Here is a 16,483-nt window from a genome sequence, read left to right as displayed (position 1 = left end):
ATTATTAAAGATTTTTCTTAGTTACTTTTTTGTTACTGGGACTTAATGCCAACAAATTAAAGGAGAAGAGGTTTATTTTGGCTCAGGACTTTTAGAGGTTTCAGTCCAAAATTGGCTGGCTCTAGCTCAGGGAGATAAACCCTTCCAGGTCACACTAGTGACCTCCCTTTCCCCACCAAGCCCAACTTCCTTTCTTTTTTTTTTTGGTACGGGGGATCAAACTTGGGTCCCTCTGCTTGCGAGGCAGGAGGCGGAACCACGGAGCTAAATCCCTGGCCCCGAAGAGATCATTGTGGGCAGATTTGTCAGCCTGCTCTCTTTGTTTTGGCACCGGGGATCTAACTCGGCTCCTTGAGTTTGCGCAGCAGGAACCAAAACCACTGAGCTAAATCCCCAGCTAACAAACCCAACTTCTAACAGCAAATCAGCTATTTCACCCCATAATCCAATCACCTTCTGAGAGCCCTGACTCAGAACATGAGGCTTTCTGGGGGAGTCGGTATCCAGATACAAACCATAACACTATTTAAGAAAAAAGTTCTTTTTCCTATCTCAATTCCTCCTGTTAGTGCAACTCATACATGTAGGTAATCTTAGTCATTTTGCAATCTTCTGATTCGTAAATTCTCTCTTGACTGTCATCAACACCTCTGGAAACCTAAATTTTCAGCTCAGAACACTTAACAAACAATATTCCAACTCATTGCTGACATTGCCAGTTTCTATTCCTAACTCCACCCTTACTGTCTGTGCTCCCAGGATCTATACACTCTAAGAGACTTCAATAACCTCTGTATCTTTCCATTCTTATGTCCCATTTCTTACATTTCCTTCACTTTCCTGGGCTGCCACACTATTTCTGGACCACCTTAAAATTTTTGTTTAAATGGCTTCTCCAAATATTGTTACACAGTCCTGTGGTTGGAATGTGTTGTTAGAAAAGTGTGAACTGGAAACTTAATCTCAATGTAACCTGTTGAGCTGTGGGGTCTAATTGATGCAAGAAATAATATCAGAGCTGAAATATGAAATATTATCTCTCCCACCCTATTAGCTGTCTGATACACCGAGCTCTTATTCTCTAGAAATCATAGGCATTCTAGGAACAAGGGAGGTTAAGAGTAGGAAGATATTTATTGATAGGAAAGCTTCTGAGGGGCAGAAGGGGAAGCCAAGTGGGTATCCCAGGGAACCCCACATTACAGAGGAGCTTGATAGGGTGAAACCCACGTACCTGGGTACAATGTGGGCCACACCCATGATCATCCAATAAAGTTACAAGTATAGTTACTTAGGTAATAGTGATTCAATTGGGAAACAAGTCATTTAACAAGCCTGGATGGAAAGAACAAGATTTCTCCTAGGAAGTGGTGGGTCCAGAGGTCTCTGGTCACCCACCAGGGTGGCTGATGTCTGTCTAGACTTCATTAGCCCCAGTCTTTGCTCTTTGAGGAAGTACGTAGTTCTGGTCATCTTGTCTTTATCTTGTCTGGTTGGAAACCAGTATATCTCCGGTCACAGCTATGGTGTTTCACCTTTGTCCTGACCCTCTTGAGGACTTATCCCTACCTAACTGTATAGAATCTTTCTACAGAACTCGTCAATAATGATGGGAGCTAATAAGTGTATGAAGGTAGAATGAATGGATTGACAAATATTCATTATAAAAGTTGGAGTTCTGTCCCATTTTATTGTATTTCTATCTTTTTCTTTGTTTTTCTATCATGGGATGATATTGGAAGAAAATTTCTCCAGATTAGAAGCCGTAGATCTTGCCCTTTCCATCCAAAAATAGTGTGGCAATACATTTTATTTATTATAAACACCCCAATATTAGGTATTCTGTTACAATGGGACAATATAGCAGATTAAGAGATGGTGTAAACACTGTTCAATGGCTATCCCTATCTTTATAGAGAAGCTAGGTTCAGATTATTATACATTTCAGAGATCTATCAAATATCTCTGCTTTCTAAAGAAAGCGTTTCCTTTAGTTCATTATGCAAGGTCTTCAGCTCTTCCCTCCTAAACCACCAATCCTATGTTACCTCTTTTTATACAGAACATTACTCAAATTCTGCATTGTTCCTATATTTAATTTTTGTTAGTATAGGTATGCTACACATATTGATTATATTTGTTTGGGGAATTGATACATATGCATATTTCATCTAGGTTATTTTTATTCCACTGCTCTCTCCTCTCTCTCTTTCCCTAAATCCCCTTCACATCTCTACAGAGTCTGCCTCCTTGTTTCTTGACATGTTTCTTTTATTTTGCACTTTATAGTTTGGACCTCTTATATTAAAGAAATCATATAACATTTAACTATTTGTGACTGACTTATTTTACTTATGATTAAGGTCTCAAAATCCATCCATTTTCCTATAAGTGAATAAAATTTATCTTTCCTGATGGCTGAGTTGCACCCTGATGTGGATATATACTACATTTCCTCTATCTATTCATCTATCACTGGATATAGAGGCCAACATCATGATTTAGCTATTCAAAATTGTGTTGCTATAAATATAGTATCCATTTACCAATTCTCCATTTACCATACTATAATATGATGACCCTAGTTCTTTCAGGAAGATACCCAGGAGAGGTATACCTGAGTCAAATATAATTTCTATGTTTAGTTTGTGAGAAATCCATATAGTAATTTCCATTGTAGTTGTATTAGTTAAGAGTCCCATACAAGGGTTGAATGGTTCTTTTTTTTCCTCCACCAACTTAACAGCTTTTGTTGTTTTCTGAGTTCTTCATAAGAGCCTTTTTTTACTAGAGTAGGGCAAGTCTCAGGGTTGTTTTGATTTAAATTTCTCTAATGGCCACAGATGCTGAACATTTTTATGGACTGCTCTTAACTTGTGTGCTTCTCATTTCTGGTACCAAAGAGGTGCTTCATGTATCCTTATATTATTTTATTTATTTTATTTTATTGCACTTTATTAAATTCTTTTATTGGTACATTGTAGGTATACAACACAATTACATTTCTCATTGGGAATTGTACCTTTACATAATGTATCTTGGTTCTTATTTTTTCCTTATATTATTTTAAAGTCTTCCAGTGAGTCTATTTGTCCTGGTTCTTCAATCTTTGAATAACTTTTCTCAGTTCCCACCTTCTCCATGAATCCTTCATTAACCACTACTCACTTTAAGCTCTTGTCTATTCTTATGTATAACTCTTGCAATTATCCCCTTTTTTTTTCTTCTATTGGTATACTTTTAAATGAATTTGTTTGATTTGGAATTATTTTACTTATGGTATTATGGAGGCAGAAAATTCTCACCCACATACATATCTCCCCTTTCAGATGATAAATTAATGAGTACCATATACTTTTAAGTGATTAACAAAGATTAGTTTGTTTTTCATGTGTTTAAAGACTTTGGATCTGTTTCAAAATAAAGGATGAATTAAAGAAAAGAAGCATCAATGTGAAACCACAGATGTATTACAGCAGCAGTATGTATAGTTCGTTCTACACACACTCCTGTAAAAGCTTTCCCAAAACTTGTGATGAACTAGGAATAATAACATGTATTTATATTTCTAAAATGAAAGGAAATATTCTAGAGTTTAATTGACTATTTTAATTAAAATATTTCACTGACTTGGAGAAAATAATATGCTATATGTATTTCTTTGTCCATGTTTGTTTTAAGTCTTCTGCCACAATTGTAATATTTGCCTTGAATTTTATTAAATTTTGAGATAATTGCTCAGTGATAATAATGACCTTGCCAGTTCTTTTTCTAGACTGTAAGAGTATCCTGATTTTTAGATATTGTGGTTTATTTGCAGTTCTCCTTTGATTTGTAAATTTTGAGCTAGGAATTTAGGGATGTTGAAATAACAAAAGATCCAATCAGAAATTATATCAAGTTTTCATTTTCAATAAAAAATCATAGTACATAGGTGAAATAGATTAAAAATTAACTACCCACATTTAAAAACCCTCAAATATGTTTGAACTAATTAAGAAAGTTGTTGTTAAGCAAAAAAACATAAGAATATTTTAGTAAGTAAAGAAAAATTACTATTCACTACTGTTTACTATGGTTTAAATATATGTCTGGCAAAGTTCAAACTTTGGAAAGCTAATCTGCCTATTCACATGTTGATGCCATTTAGAGGAATGGCCTTTGGAAGATGCATAGGGTTAGATGAGGAGATGATCATCTAATTTTTTTGAGGAGATTAATGCTTTATAAGAAGATAGGTATAACTCTTAGCTGGCAGGTTACCTCTCTCTCACCTTGTGAGACCCTTGCAGTGTTATTTTGCAGTAGAAATGTCCTCATCTGATGGCCAGCCTCCAGAACTATGAGAAAAAAGTTTCTTTTTTTATAGATTACCTAGTCTGTATTTTTTATAATAGCAGCAAAAAACTAAGATATCATTCATAATAATGAATACCTAGATTTGCTTTTTAGCTTCTCTATTAGTTGATAAGTCCAATTTACATACTTTGGCCACCAACTTCCCTTGAGAAATGAGAGCCACGTCCGATACTTTCTAGCTTCCTCCTGCTGCAGCTCCAAGGCAATGACTGAGGCAAAGACTTTTCCTGAAGGAAGTTTGAATGGTGTGGTACAATTTATGCTTCAGAACATCTCTGAACCTACTTTCCTGCTGAAATAGCAATCTTACTTGGTTTAAGTTGTTTCCCCTACCCTGCTTCCATCATTCCTCTTCTACTGAGAGTAATCCCAGTAATACATAATCTGACCAATAATTCCCATTTCACCCTCTGTTTCTAGGTAAATTTACCAGAGGTGACCTTCTGGCGCAAACAATAAAGGAGGATGCCCTTCCCATTTTAGAGAATTTAGTCAGGCTATCCAAGCAAACAACCCAGAGGCATAATTTAAACCCTGATAGCCAGAATGGCATCAAATTACAGGAACTAGTGGAGTTACAAATAAATATTTCTTTTCTTTCTTTTTCTTTTTTTTTCGTTCCTTTCTGTTTTTTGTTTTTGGTTTTTTGCTCTACTGGGGATAGAACTCAGAACATTGCCAGGCAGGCGCAGCACCACTGAGCTACATTATTGGCCCACAAATAAATATTTCTAAAAATATTTTCTTTAAGACTTTTTATTTCACCTGAATCCAAAAGGCAAATTCTGAAGCTTCATAGCTTTGTTTAATTATTTTGTATTTCAGAACTTACTGAGAAAGATAATTATGACCTTTAATAACTGTTCCAAAACCACTTCCTTAGAAGGATGGCTTTTCAAAAGTTTTTTGATTTTTGGTTAGAGAGCTGTATCAAATCTGTTGTTATGGGCTATTTGCAGATGAATACACATTAATATGATTGTAATGATAAAATATGATATCTTTTAAAAGGAAAAGCAGAATTTCTGAAAGACAGGGAAACATAGAATTAAAACAAAGAAAAAAAAATCATCCACAGATGGAACTGGAACTGAAAGAAAGAATGGTGATCATACTTACTGAAGAAAAACAAGCCTTTTATCTCAGGGAAATAATGGCTTGGTTCTTTCATCTTTATTATAATGCAAAATGATGCCAAGAGCTTCTGAAAACTAAACAAGTTTTTATTATAAACTTGAATTTCAAATTCTGAAAGGAACAAAATGAGAATTCTACCTGCAGAAGAACTGTAAAAAAGGTTTTTCTATGGTATTGTAGAATTTAATTTTATGTCACATTTTCCCCTTTATTTGCCAAAATTTGTTTTCTTGACATAAGTAGAAATCAATCATTAAATATTTTCAAATATCCCTTCATTATACATTACTAAAATATTTAGCCCTAGAAAATGCTATTTCCTACACTAAGTAATCCTAAATTAAATTGTGTGATATTACTTTTCTTTACCAACTAATTAAGGAATTTGTTGAACTTGTATAATTTTAAGGTAACAAGGAAACCCTAATGGAGTCTATTGAATTTTTTCCATTAAGTTAACATTATAGACTTTTAATGAATGCCTTAATTAGATACTATTATTAACAGAGTTGATGCACAAATGAAAATCTGTCTTAATGTACACAACATGCCTCATTAGCATTCACTGCAGGACACTGACCAAAAACCTTAATTAAAACTATGTCTGATTCTCCTCTGTATAACTGCCCATTCAATAAAGTGAATACATTCAGTAATGCACTATTACAGCAACACAGAAACAACATTTAAATTGAAGTTGTGTAAAGTTACACTTCTTTGACACCTATATATTCTTGTATCCTATAATTTTCTGATTTTATTGTTCTATTCATTTTATTATACAATGGCTAATTTGGTACTTTGCTTTTCTATAACCCATAACTTCCCTTTATGTCAGGGAGAGTATTCATAATATATTTTTCATTTTTTCCTTCCTCCTTTCCTCCTCAATACTGACCTAGATTCTGTTTAACCATATTTTCTGTCTAACCATATTTTCAATATAGCCACTTCTGATATTTGCATTGATACTTGAGTCAAGAAAAGCTTATTATTTTTGTCTTTATGATTTCCTGGTAACTTCTGAAATTCTTTACAAAATTATTTTCTTCCATTGCTCTTTATTTCTTCAATTAAGGCTTTCCCTTTATCTAAGTGACTGCTACTCCTCAAATTTCAGTTGTATATAATAGAACTGACATTACATAAATGATTTTCCCTCATACCTTTGTGCTTTGTGGTCTCCTGTTTTCATTCTGTAGAATCTATTGGGTGATTTCATCAACATCTATATGTCAAATGGAAATAGATTCACTCTCGCAATTGTCATTAGGGTCCTAATTGGGAAAAGAAAAACCGTTTCCTAAGTGCTAGGAATCAGCAGAAAACAAAGCAGACATACTTTTACTTTAATGAATCATACATTTTAAGTTTCAGCAAACAATGATAATTAGCAGATTATATATATGACTAGCTTCTACTTTGGGCTAAAAATGTTTCTATTTCCCTGTTTTAACTAGCTTTCAGAATAATCCCTAGCTATTCAAAATTCAAATGTTAGAAATCATAATTATTCTGTTTATTCCATTCTGCCCCACTTTCCATATTTCTATCATTACTTTCATCAAGATGCATGAATTTTTGAAGGAAAGTAATTTAGAAAATTCCTAGTCTCTTATTCTCAAACCTGCTGATCTGATCTACCATGAATTCCTGAAAGAATTTTCCCATCTTTATTTCCATTGGCATTGCTTTGTTTAAACTCCCATCATTTTTTGCATGTATTAAATAATTAATCTTCCTCCTTTTCCTTTGAAACTACCATACTACTACTAATAGTTGCAGTTATGGAAATTTGAAGAACTTATAAAACTCATGTAATTGTCACTAATCTGCATAAAATAGGACATTTTACCTTCCCATAATTTTTATAAAACATTATGAACTTCTTTCACAGGGCATATGTGTTTCTTAAAACTTTAGGTAATCAACAACTTGCTAGTGGCATCTCCTAATATCACTCAGAGGCATTCATCTCTTCAGCCACAGTAAATTCCTCCAATTTCATAAATATGTTCCACATTTCCTTTGTTATTCTCTCCAATAAATTTTCTGCTCCATCTTTATTCCTACAGGACTGTCCTTATAACTGAAGTACCATTTCTTCCAGGAAGCCCTCTCTAAACTACCAACCTAATATTCATATATTTTTCTGTTTTCTATACTTCTTAGAGCATAGTGTGAAAAAAGATTATCGAAGTTTAGAATAGTTACTGAATTCCCTTTACTCTGCCCCATTAAAAGCTAATTCCTATGTTAGTAGAATATACATTTATAGGTCTTTATTTCCCCAAATATTTCAATTTCCCAAAAATGTCCATGAACTAATCCTTAGACTCTGTGATGATATTCTCTTGTATAATAAAAAGGAATAAAAATTATCGATGGCTTTATGGTTCTCAATCGCTGGACTTAAAAATAGGAAGGTTATTCTAGTTTATCAGGGTAGACCTAATTTATCCACTGTTTTTAAAGGCAGAAGGAGAAGAGAATAGGTCAGAATGATAGGATATGAAAAATACTCTACTTCCCTTTGCTGACTTGAAGATGAAGGGAGGGGACCAATGTTCAAGAAATTTGTTGAACTTAAAAATCTTAATTTAGAAAAAATGGAAATACATGTGTATCGGAGGCTAACACTATGGGAAAATTACATTTTTCCAAACAGAAAACTAGATAAATAGTTTCCCAAAGTATGGGATATATCCCAATCCAAGAAAACATTCCCCAATTTTACATAGCAATTAACATAAATCTCATGCTTAATTCCAAGTTGTGTAATGTGTAACAGACATTTTACAAAACCATTCATAATGACATTAGTAATGGAACTACCTGATATACTACTGTCAAGTCCCAGACTACCCCGTTACAGAAGATAGGTATGACTTTAATTCTGACAATAAACTGTAATGACCATAACTAGTTAATAAAGCACACTGTGTTATGTCCTTTGAGTTTCTATAGCAACTTACAATAAACTAGATGATTTGAAGGACAAATATTCATTTATGTCACATTTCTCCTGACTAGAAGTCCATGCTCAATCTAAAACTGTTCCTCTTGGCTTGCAAATGTCACCTTCTCAGTGTGCACTCACATGGTCTTTTTTTTCCTCTGTTCATGTTTATAGGGATAGAGATGGACAGAAAGACAGACAGACCCAGAGAGAGAGAGAGAGAGAGAGAGAGAGAGAGAGAGAGGGAGAAAGAGAGAGAGAGAGAGAACACTTCACTGTCTCTTTCTATTATTATTATTATGACACTGATCCTCTCAGATTAAGGCTCTACTCTTATGATCTAATTTAGCCATCATTGTCTCCTGAAGACTCCATCTCCAAATATGGTTATATTGGGGGCAGGGTCTTCACTATATAAACTTTTGATGAAGTCCACAATATTTCCTTAAAAAACTAATAAGGAATGACATTTTCTGTCAAAATGAACTCAGAATATCAAGAAATAATATTCAAAATAGATATCAAAATTTCTCATGTGCAAAGTATTGGGTAAACATGAACCCTCAAGAGAAAGTGAAAGCAAAAAACACTAACACCAAACTTAGGTCATTTTTTTCCTTTTATTTTTACTTTCTAAAAATTTCATTAGTACAAGTTTATAGTACATAATGATTGCATTCATTGTGGGGAATGCACAGAACACATCTCAATTTTTTGCCTCTTCCTTCTACCCTTCTTTTTTGTTAGCATCACATTCATTTATTTATTTTTCAAATCATTATAAAGTTAATTATAATACAGATTAACAACCAGATTAATAGTAAAAAGACAAATAAAAGACATAGGACTATTATAATAAATCAAGGCCTATTTTTAGATACATTGTCCCTACTGGATTATATAACTTTTTCTCTCTCTTTTTTCCTATTATCTGTCTTTTTTATTCCACTTTATGTATATATTGAGTTTCTCATATAAAAGGGAATTATAAGATATTCAAGCTTGTGTGTTTTAATTTACTTAATTTAACATTACGGTCTCAAAATGCATCCAGTTTCCCATACTCAAGTTTACCTTTTTTATGGCAGAGTAGAACTTCATTGTGTGTAAATATCACAGTTTCTTTATGTATTCATCTGTTAATAAACAAATAGGCTGCTTCCAAGATTTAGCTACTGGTATTATGAATTAAGCTACTATAAAAATGAATATGTAAACATGACCATGGCATGATGTTTTTAACCTTTTCAGGAAGATATCTAGCAAGGGAAGAGCTGGACCAAATGAAATTTCTATTTTTAGTTTTCTTAAGAATCTCCATATTGACTTCCACATTGGTTATATATCAGTTTGCACTCCCACTAACAATGAAGTTTTCCTTTTCCCCACAGCCTCACCTTATTGATCAACTTCTAGATAATTTCCATTATTTCCAAAGTGAGATGAAACTCAGTGTTATTTTAGTTTGTATTTCTTGAGTAGGAAGCAATGTTTTACATTTTTCCATGTATTGACTGTTTATAGTTCTTCATCAGAGAAGTGTTTATTCATTTCAGATGTCAATTTTTTTTTGTCCTTTAAATGTGGATGGGTCAATGTTTTCAGTTCTTAAATATAGTCTAGCTATTATTAGTCCCTTTTCTGTCTGAAGAGTAAAAATGCAAAGATACCCTTTATTCCTGGATAGGCAGAGCCAATATAGCAAAATGGTCATATTTCCAAAACGTTTATAAAGAATAAGATCCCACCCATCCTAGCCTCAAGGATGAAACAGTGCAAACCTTTCATTTGAGAAGAGATTCTTTAGGACCCCTGTTCAAGAAGGGCCTCCTAGGGTATTGGTTCCTTAGGGTTCATTTCACTGTGCTCAGTCATGTAGACATTTGGAGATCATTAAAGACCTGCCCCAGGGGGCCTGGCTATTGTTCTCACTGACAGCACACCTTGGTGCCATCCATATAATGCTAGAGTTATAGACATAAGCAATGCAAGATTTGTGAGGTCAGAGGTATTTCCATTTATAGTCCAAAGGAAGGTCTAGGAAGCCAGGGAAGGATTCATAAGAAGGAAGTTTGTGATGCTATGGGAATGAATCCAAAGATGCACTGAAGAACCAAAGATGTTGGAGATATCAGGAACATGAAAAGTCTAACAAGGAAAACGATAGCAATGAGCAGAGCCAAACTATAAGCTTGATTGGCTTAAGAACCATAAAAGTGATTTAAAAAGCATAATTGATTTCTCTGGTTGGATGATGGAGATTTGACTTTGAGGTACAGTTCCTCTTTGGTATTGTTCTGATTTTCTCCATGGTCACTATAAATTAAACATTTTTGCTCTGTGGCTTCTAACATGATTTGCAACCAGCCAACCATGGACTGGAAACCTCTCCTTTAAGTTGTAGGTGTTGAGTATTGTGTCCCAGAGACAGGAAAGATGACATAGTCAATGAATAGAGGTATTCTACCCATTGGATCTAATGGCTAGAGGTATTCTTTTTGCAATGATGAAAATTTCCAATACTAGTTATTAGTGTTGATTATACAACATTGTCCAAATGCTAAATGTCCCTGAATTGTACATTTCAGAATGCTTAAAATAACATATTTTATTGTTGGAATATTTTGGCACAATAAAAAAATGAAGTTAAAGAAAATATCAGAAAAAAATAAAAGGCAGATTTCCTGTAAAGGAATGAAACATAGAATGAACAAGAGACTTCTCTAGTTTGAAAGGATGGGAAAAACTCTTTAATAGATAAAATAAAATTAAATATTAACTATATTGTACTACATTTTCCAAATGACTGTGAAACAAAATAAAAAATTGTAAGTGACATTTGCTTTAAAAGTCCCCTCTAGTCTTACTGTATTTCTGGAAGAAGGGAGCATATTTCAGAAGTTTTTAGATATAAGTAGAGATACTGAACAAAGGAAATGATAAATATGCTAAATTTAAAAGAGATATAAATGTTTTATATATAAATTAAAAGGAAATAAATTTATCTCAGGCAATACTTGCTACTGACAAAAGCATGAAGACAATGCTAAAATGACTGATGTGTAGGAGGACTCTCTGCTCTGTCCCTTATAGCAGCATTAAGGAATTTCTCTCATATCTGGTGCTTACAAATTGCCTACATGTCAACTGAGCTCCCATTTAAATGTCCTAAATTTTCTGACACAATTTTAATCTAATACCATAAATCAATTAATAGTGTTACCCAAATAACAAAGTCTCAAGAAGTTTTTGACAAGTAGTCGAAAGCATCAAGTAACACATATGAAATGTCTCCACCGAAAGTATGTTTTCCTTTCCTTTGGACTACGGAGGTAACATTATATTGAGAATAGTTCCTGACAGTTTGTTTTTTGAGTAGAAAACATTGCAGAGGTTGTTGTCGAGCATGTGCTGTAATACATATGTATAGTTTCCAGGCATATGAAAATGCTTCAAGTTGAATGTGTTGAGGACACATGATTGTATATGCTTGCTCAAGTTTCCATAGTGTGACAAAGACTGTGTTATATTTATGTTTAATGGCTCAAAAGAAAGGAGGAGTCTCCAGTAAATATGGCAAGCATTTATACACATTTGTTTTAAAATTTGCAACAATAATTCCATTATTATACTACAATGATTCTCACAAGTGCACTTCACAGGTTAAAATTAACATTTTAAAATGACAAGTCTGTAAGTGAAAACAATCTAATTAGATCAACTTTAATTATCTCTCGAAGCAAGAAAGATGCTGTTATTGATTGGTTTGTGAAAGAATACTAAGGTAATTCATTAAAGTTGTTTTCTTATTTGCTTAATTTAACTAGAAAAGGCTTAATATATAAGGTCTGTTGAAACTAAATTCTACTGAGAAGAAGTCAAATAGAAATATTTCTTTCTTGTGTCTTCTAAGTCAAATATGGTTTCCTTATGGTATACTTTCTGGTACTTGGAGGAGAATTATAATTTACCATACCCTTATTTTTCCCTCAATGTCAAATTTGTAAATTAACACATCAAATCTGAAAGTGAATTTGGATTTAGATATGCTGATCATTCCAAAACCTCGTCAGTGGCCAAAGGCAGGATAATTGAATCTGATCATGGCTGTCTACTTTTAACAGGTAATATGAACATCCATGGTCCAATATGTGTGCTCCATTTGTTTTCTTTTTTATAAAATACTTTAACCCAGGGTGAAGTCCACATTCTCATTGTTTATTTTTTTGTTATTCAGTGTTGGTAAAGTAGCTACAATATGTGTGACTCCCTATCATAGGGTTGCCGTGTTTCCTTTTGGTAACCTCAATCTTTGTCTTTGCCAGTTAAAGAACTGAGGTCCTATCTATGTCTAGTTAGACTGATTATTCATCATATACGTCCTTCTCTGTATCCTTCCAGTATTTGAATATAGAGGGCAATCGTGAAAAAGAAATTGTGAGGAGAAATATGATTTTGAAGTATAAGGGAAAAAGAATAAGTAATCAAAAGAGTTGTCAGAGAATCACCAATGTTTATTCAAGTATTTTCATGTGAATTCTGATACTTTGTATATCTGTTCGGAATACTGTTTGCAATATTGTGTATTCTCAGTGCATATTAATTTGGAAAATAATTTTATGTATCAGCTAGTAAACTGAACAAGACGATATTTATTACCCTTTGCACTTCAGGAATATTTTTATTCTGTGATGATGGTGAGAACACTTAAATGTATTTGCAATATAAAATCCTGAGTTTATAAGTCAAACTTAGATGGAAATACAAGATGAAAAGTATTCAGATAGCACTCATCTTTGCGAACCTGACTAGCAATGCAAAGATGATTCCATTTCATATATCACCAACCTACCAACATGAGAGGACACAAAAAATTTTGGAGAAGATTTCATATATTCCTTCTTTTATATACTAAGAAATTTTAAGTTATTTGAGAAGTCTGTATTTATTGCTATGATAAGAAGAACTATCTTGTTTTTGAGAACTAACATGGAAAAAAGACCTGAATAAAACATTTAAAGTTGGAAAATTAGTTAAGTAAATAGTCTTTGAACACTAAAGGCATTCACAATTACTAGGATTTGAAAAATAATGAAGAAATTTCTAAAGAATGGTTTCTGTTTTTTTCTTTACTTTATTGTGAAAAATACTGTAAAATGTAGCATTATCATTACTTTCTTATTGCTGAGACACAATCCCCAACACCTACAATTTAAAAGAGGAAATGTTTATTTTGCCTCAGTTTGGAGAGGTTTCTATGCATAGCTCACTGACTCCAAGGCAAGGCGGCATGGCAGAGGAAAATCATCCCTGACCTGGCTGCAAGAAGCACAGAGAAGCATCAAGGGAGGAGGAAAGGAAGTAGAGCCTTTCAGGCCACACCCCCAGTGACCCACCTCCTCCAACCAGACTTCACCTCCTAAATCACATTTAGCTATAGACTCTTCACTGGACTAGTGCACTGAAAATATCACAGGGCCACAATACAATAACCTCTCAAAAGCCCCATCTATGAGTTCACGAAACTCTAGGGGTCATCCAGACATAAACCATAACATATAGCATGTGGCCATATTCAGTCAGAAAGAGTTGAAGTTGCGTTCTGGTTTTGTCATTTGCTAGTTGCATCTATTTTATCATTTTATTGATCTTCTAAGACATTCACATTTCTCTTTTGAAAATGGATATATTAATTAGTTTCTCTGTGAATTATGTGAGAAAATATATGTAATGAATTTAGTATAGTCCCTGACACAGAATATTCAGCTCATACTCTAAAAGTGAGCTCTGAGTATAAATGGGGATATAAAGTAAAAAGTAACTTTACTAATGCTTCTAGCACAGTAGAGAAACAAACAAACAAACAAGCACAACAACAACAAAACCAAACTACCAACTCCTGGTTTCATTTTCTCAAGGGAACAACCATGAAGACAAGGAATGGAACTTTTACCATTTAAAATGTTTTCCAATCAAAAATATCAGTGTATCTAAATCACTTCCTTAACATGCAATGGGTGGTTTAGAAAAAGGTAGACAGGACGGGCTTCAGAAGAGCAGCAAAAGTCCAAATCAAGTTTCTAAAGAGAATTTTTTTCTAAGTAGGACTGCTGTTCAAGCTGAGTGATCACTTGGGGAAGTGGTTTAAGAGCCTTGGTAGAAAGCCATTCTAAATCACTAGCTTAGTGTTATTCTTTAATTGGCTTGGAGGGATTTCAAGATCACACACAAATATGCTTCCCAATAGCAATCTATTTACAAGTATTGAATACATTTTTTTTGAAAATTACAACTATTTTGATATGTCATAACTTATCTCTACTCACTAGCAAATCGACTGTGAGAATGTGGAAATATACAGGCATATATGGAGCTAAAATTAAATTATCATTAAAAAGTTGCCATTACAGTGGCTGATTATTAATGAGAGAAAATATACATAAATTTGTTAATTTTCTCTCATGATATTCCATGGAAAATTAGGAAAGGAAATATAAATAATCATAAAGAATGGAAAAATTAAAATAAAATTCTCAGGAAATACAGAAATTAAAGGCATTTATGGAGGGACAATGAAGCATGAAACACAGAAAACTTTCAGTAAGGGCACTTATGAGCATTAAAAGCACATATGGCAAATGCTGTCAAATGGTATCCAAATCCATGACCTCCTTGGGCACTATGTAGTAGAAAAGTGACTACTGAACAAGACAAATAATCTAAAAGAAACTAATAATGAAGAAAGTACAGGAACATGGCAGGTAGGGAGTGTAATAGATCATAATGAATCACTCCTTATTAAAGTCATTTCACCATGAAACTATAGAACACAGAACATACTGAAGAGAATCAATGTAGATTTTTCAAAATGCTTCATAAAAAGTTATTAGAGATGATATCAATTTATACTTATCCCATCTAACAACAACAATAATAAAGAATTACCAAAACATGTCTTTTTAGGTTTATGAAAAAAGTAAAAGAATGATCCAAACTTCTAATAAGAAGTTCATTGGTTTCAAAAACCTATGCTGTGAAAGCCAGGATTTAGCTCAGTGGTTCTGCCGCCTGCCTCGCCAGCACAAGGACCTGAGTTTGATCCCCGGTATCAAAACAAAACAAAACAAAATTATACTGTGTCAGATTTATTAGCTATATTAGTATAAGAAGGACTGTGCATTACTTCATAAATGAAGCATGTGTCTAAAAAATACTTTTCAGGTCAAAATGACATGTACTTACAATAGTAAAAAGACAGTCACTTATATGTGTAGTTAATCAAACAAGGAAATAATAATAAAAATAAACTCAAATAAGCTTTCTTCTGATAACAGTGACAGCTTATGATAGCCAGTGAGTTGAAGGAAACAAAAGTGAGAAATTAAATTAATATGTATAGAAATAAAATGTGAATATTAATACTTACATTAAAATATTTTCATTGAGGATATTGAAGTCTAAATATGTATAATTTCTTTAAAAAGTGTTATCCATCTTGATAATAATATATAGTAGTACATATTTAATGATATTAAAGATATTATTTAACTATACCAATAATTAAATATTATGAAAGGACATTTTATGGCAGACTGGTTCACTGAAACTATCTGGAATAATAGCTGATTAATTGATTACTAAAAATGAAAATACAATTACACGTAACAATGACATAAACACAATGATAACATGTTAATTTGGGATAAGGAAAAGAAATATCAAAAGAATTAAAACATTAACCAACTCTAAAAAAAAATCTAAATTCTGTCTTTTGTTGAGTCAAATGTCTGCCATCTATTTCTGTGAAAACTAAATTGTAAATACTTTGAGCATTGTTAACTATCTGGTCTGCCTAAAAAATTCGACTCTGTTCTTATAACATTAAAACAACCATAAACATTATGTACAAAAATCAAGTGTGACTATGTTGAAGTGAAATTTTATATGTAGATAGTTTCAATTTTATGTAATTTTTGCATGACATAAAACCTTATTCTTGATTTGATACTTTTAAACACTATGAAAATG

This window comes from Heterocephalus glaber, unplaced genomic scaffold (genome assembly GCF_053883595.1).
Source record: "Heterocephalus glaber isolate CG9 unplaced genomic scaffold, H.glaber_assembly_v1.0 deba00001465, whole genome shotgun sequence".
NCBI lineage: Eukaryota > Metazoa > Chordata > Mammalia > Rodentia > Bathyergidae > Heterocephalus > Heterocephalus glaber.
This window is presented reverse-complemented; position numbering follows the sequence as displayed.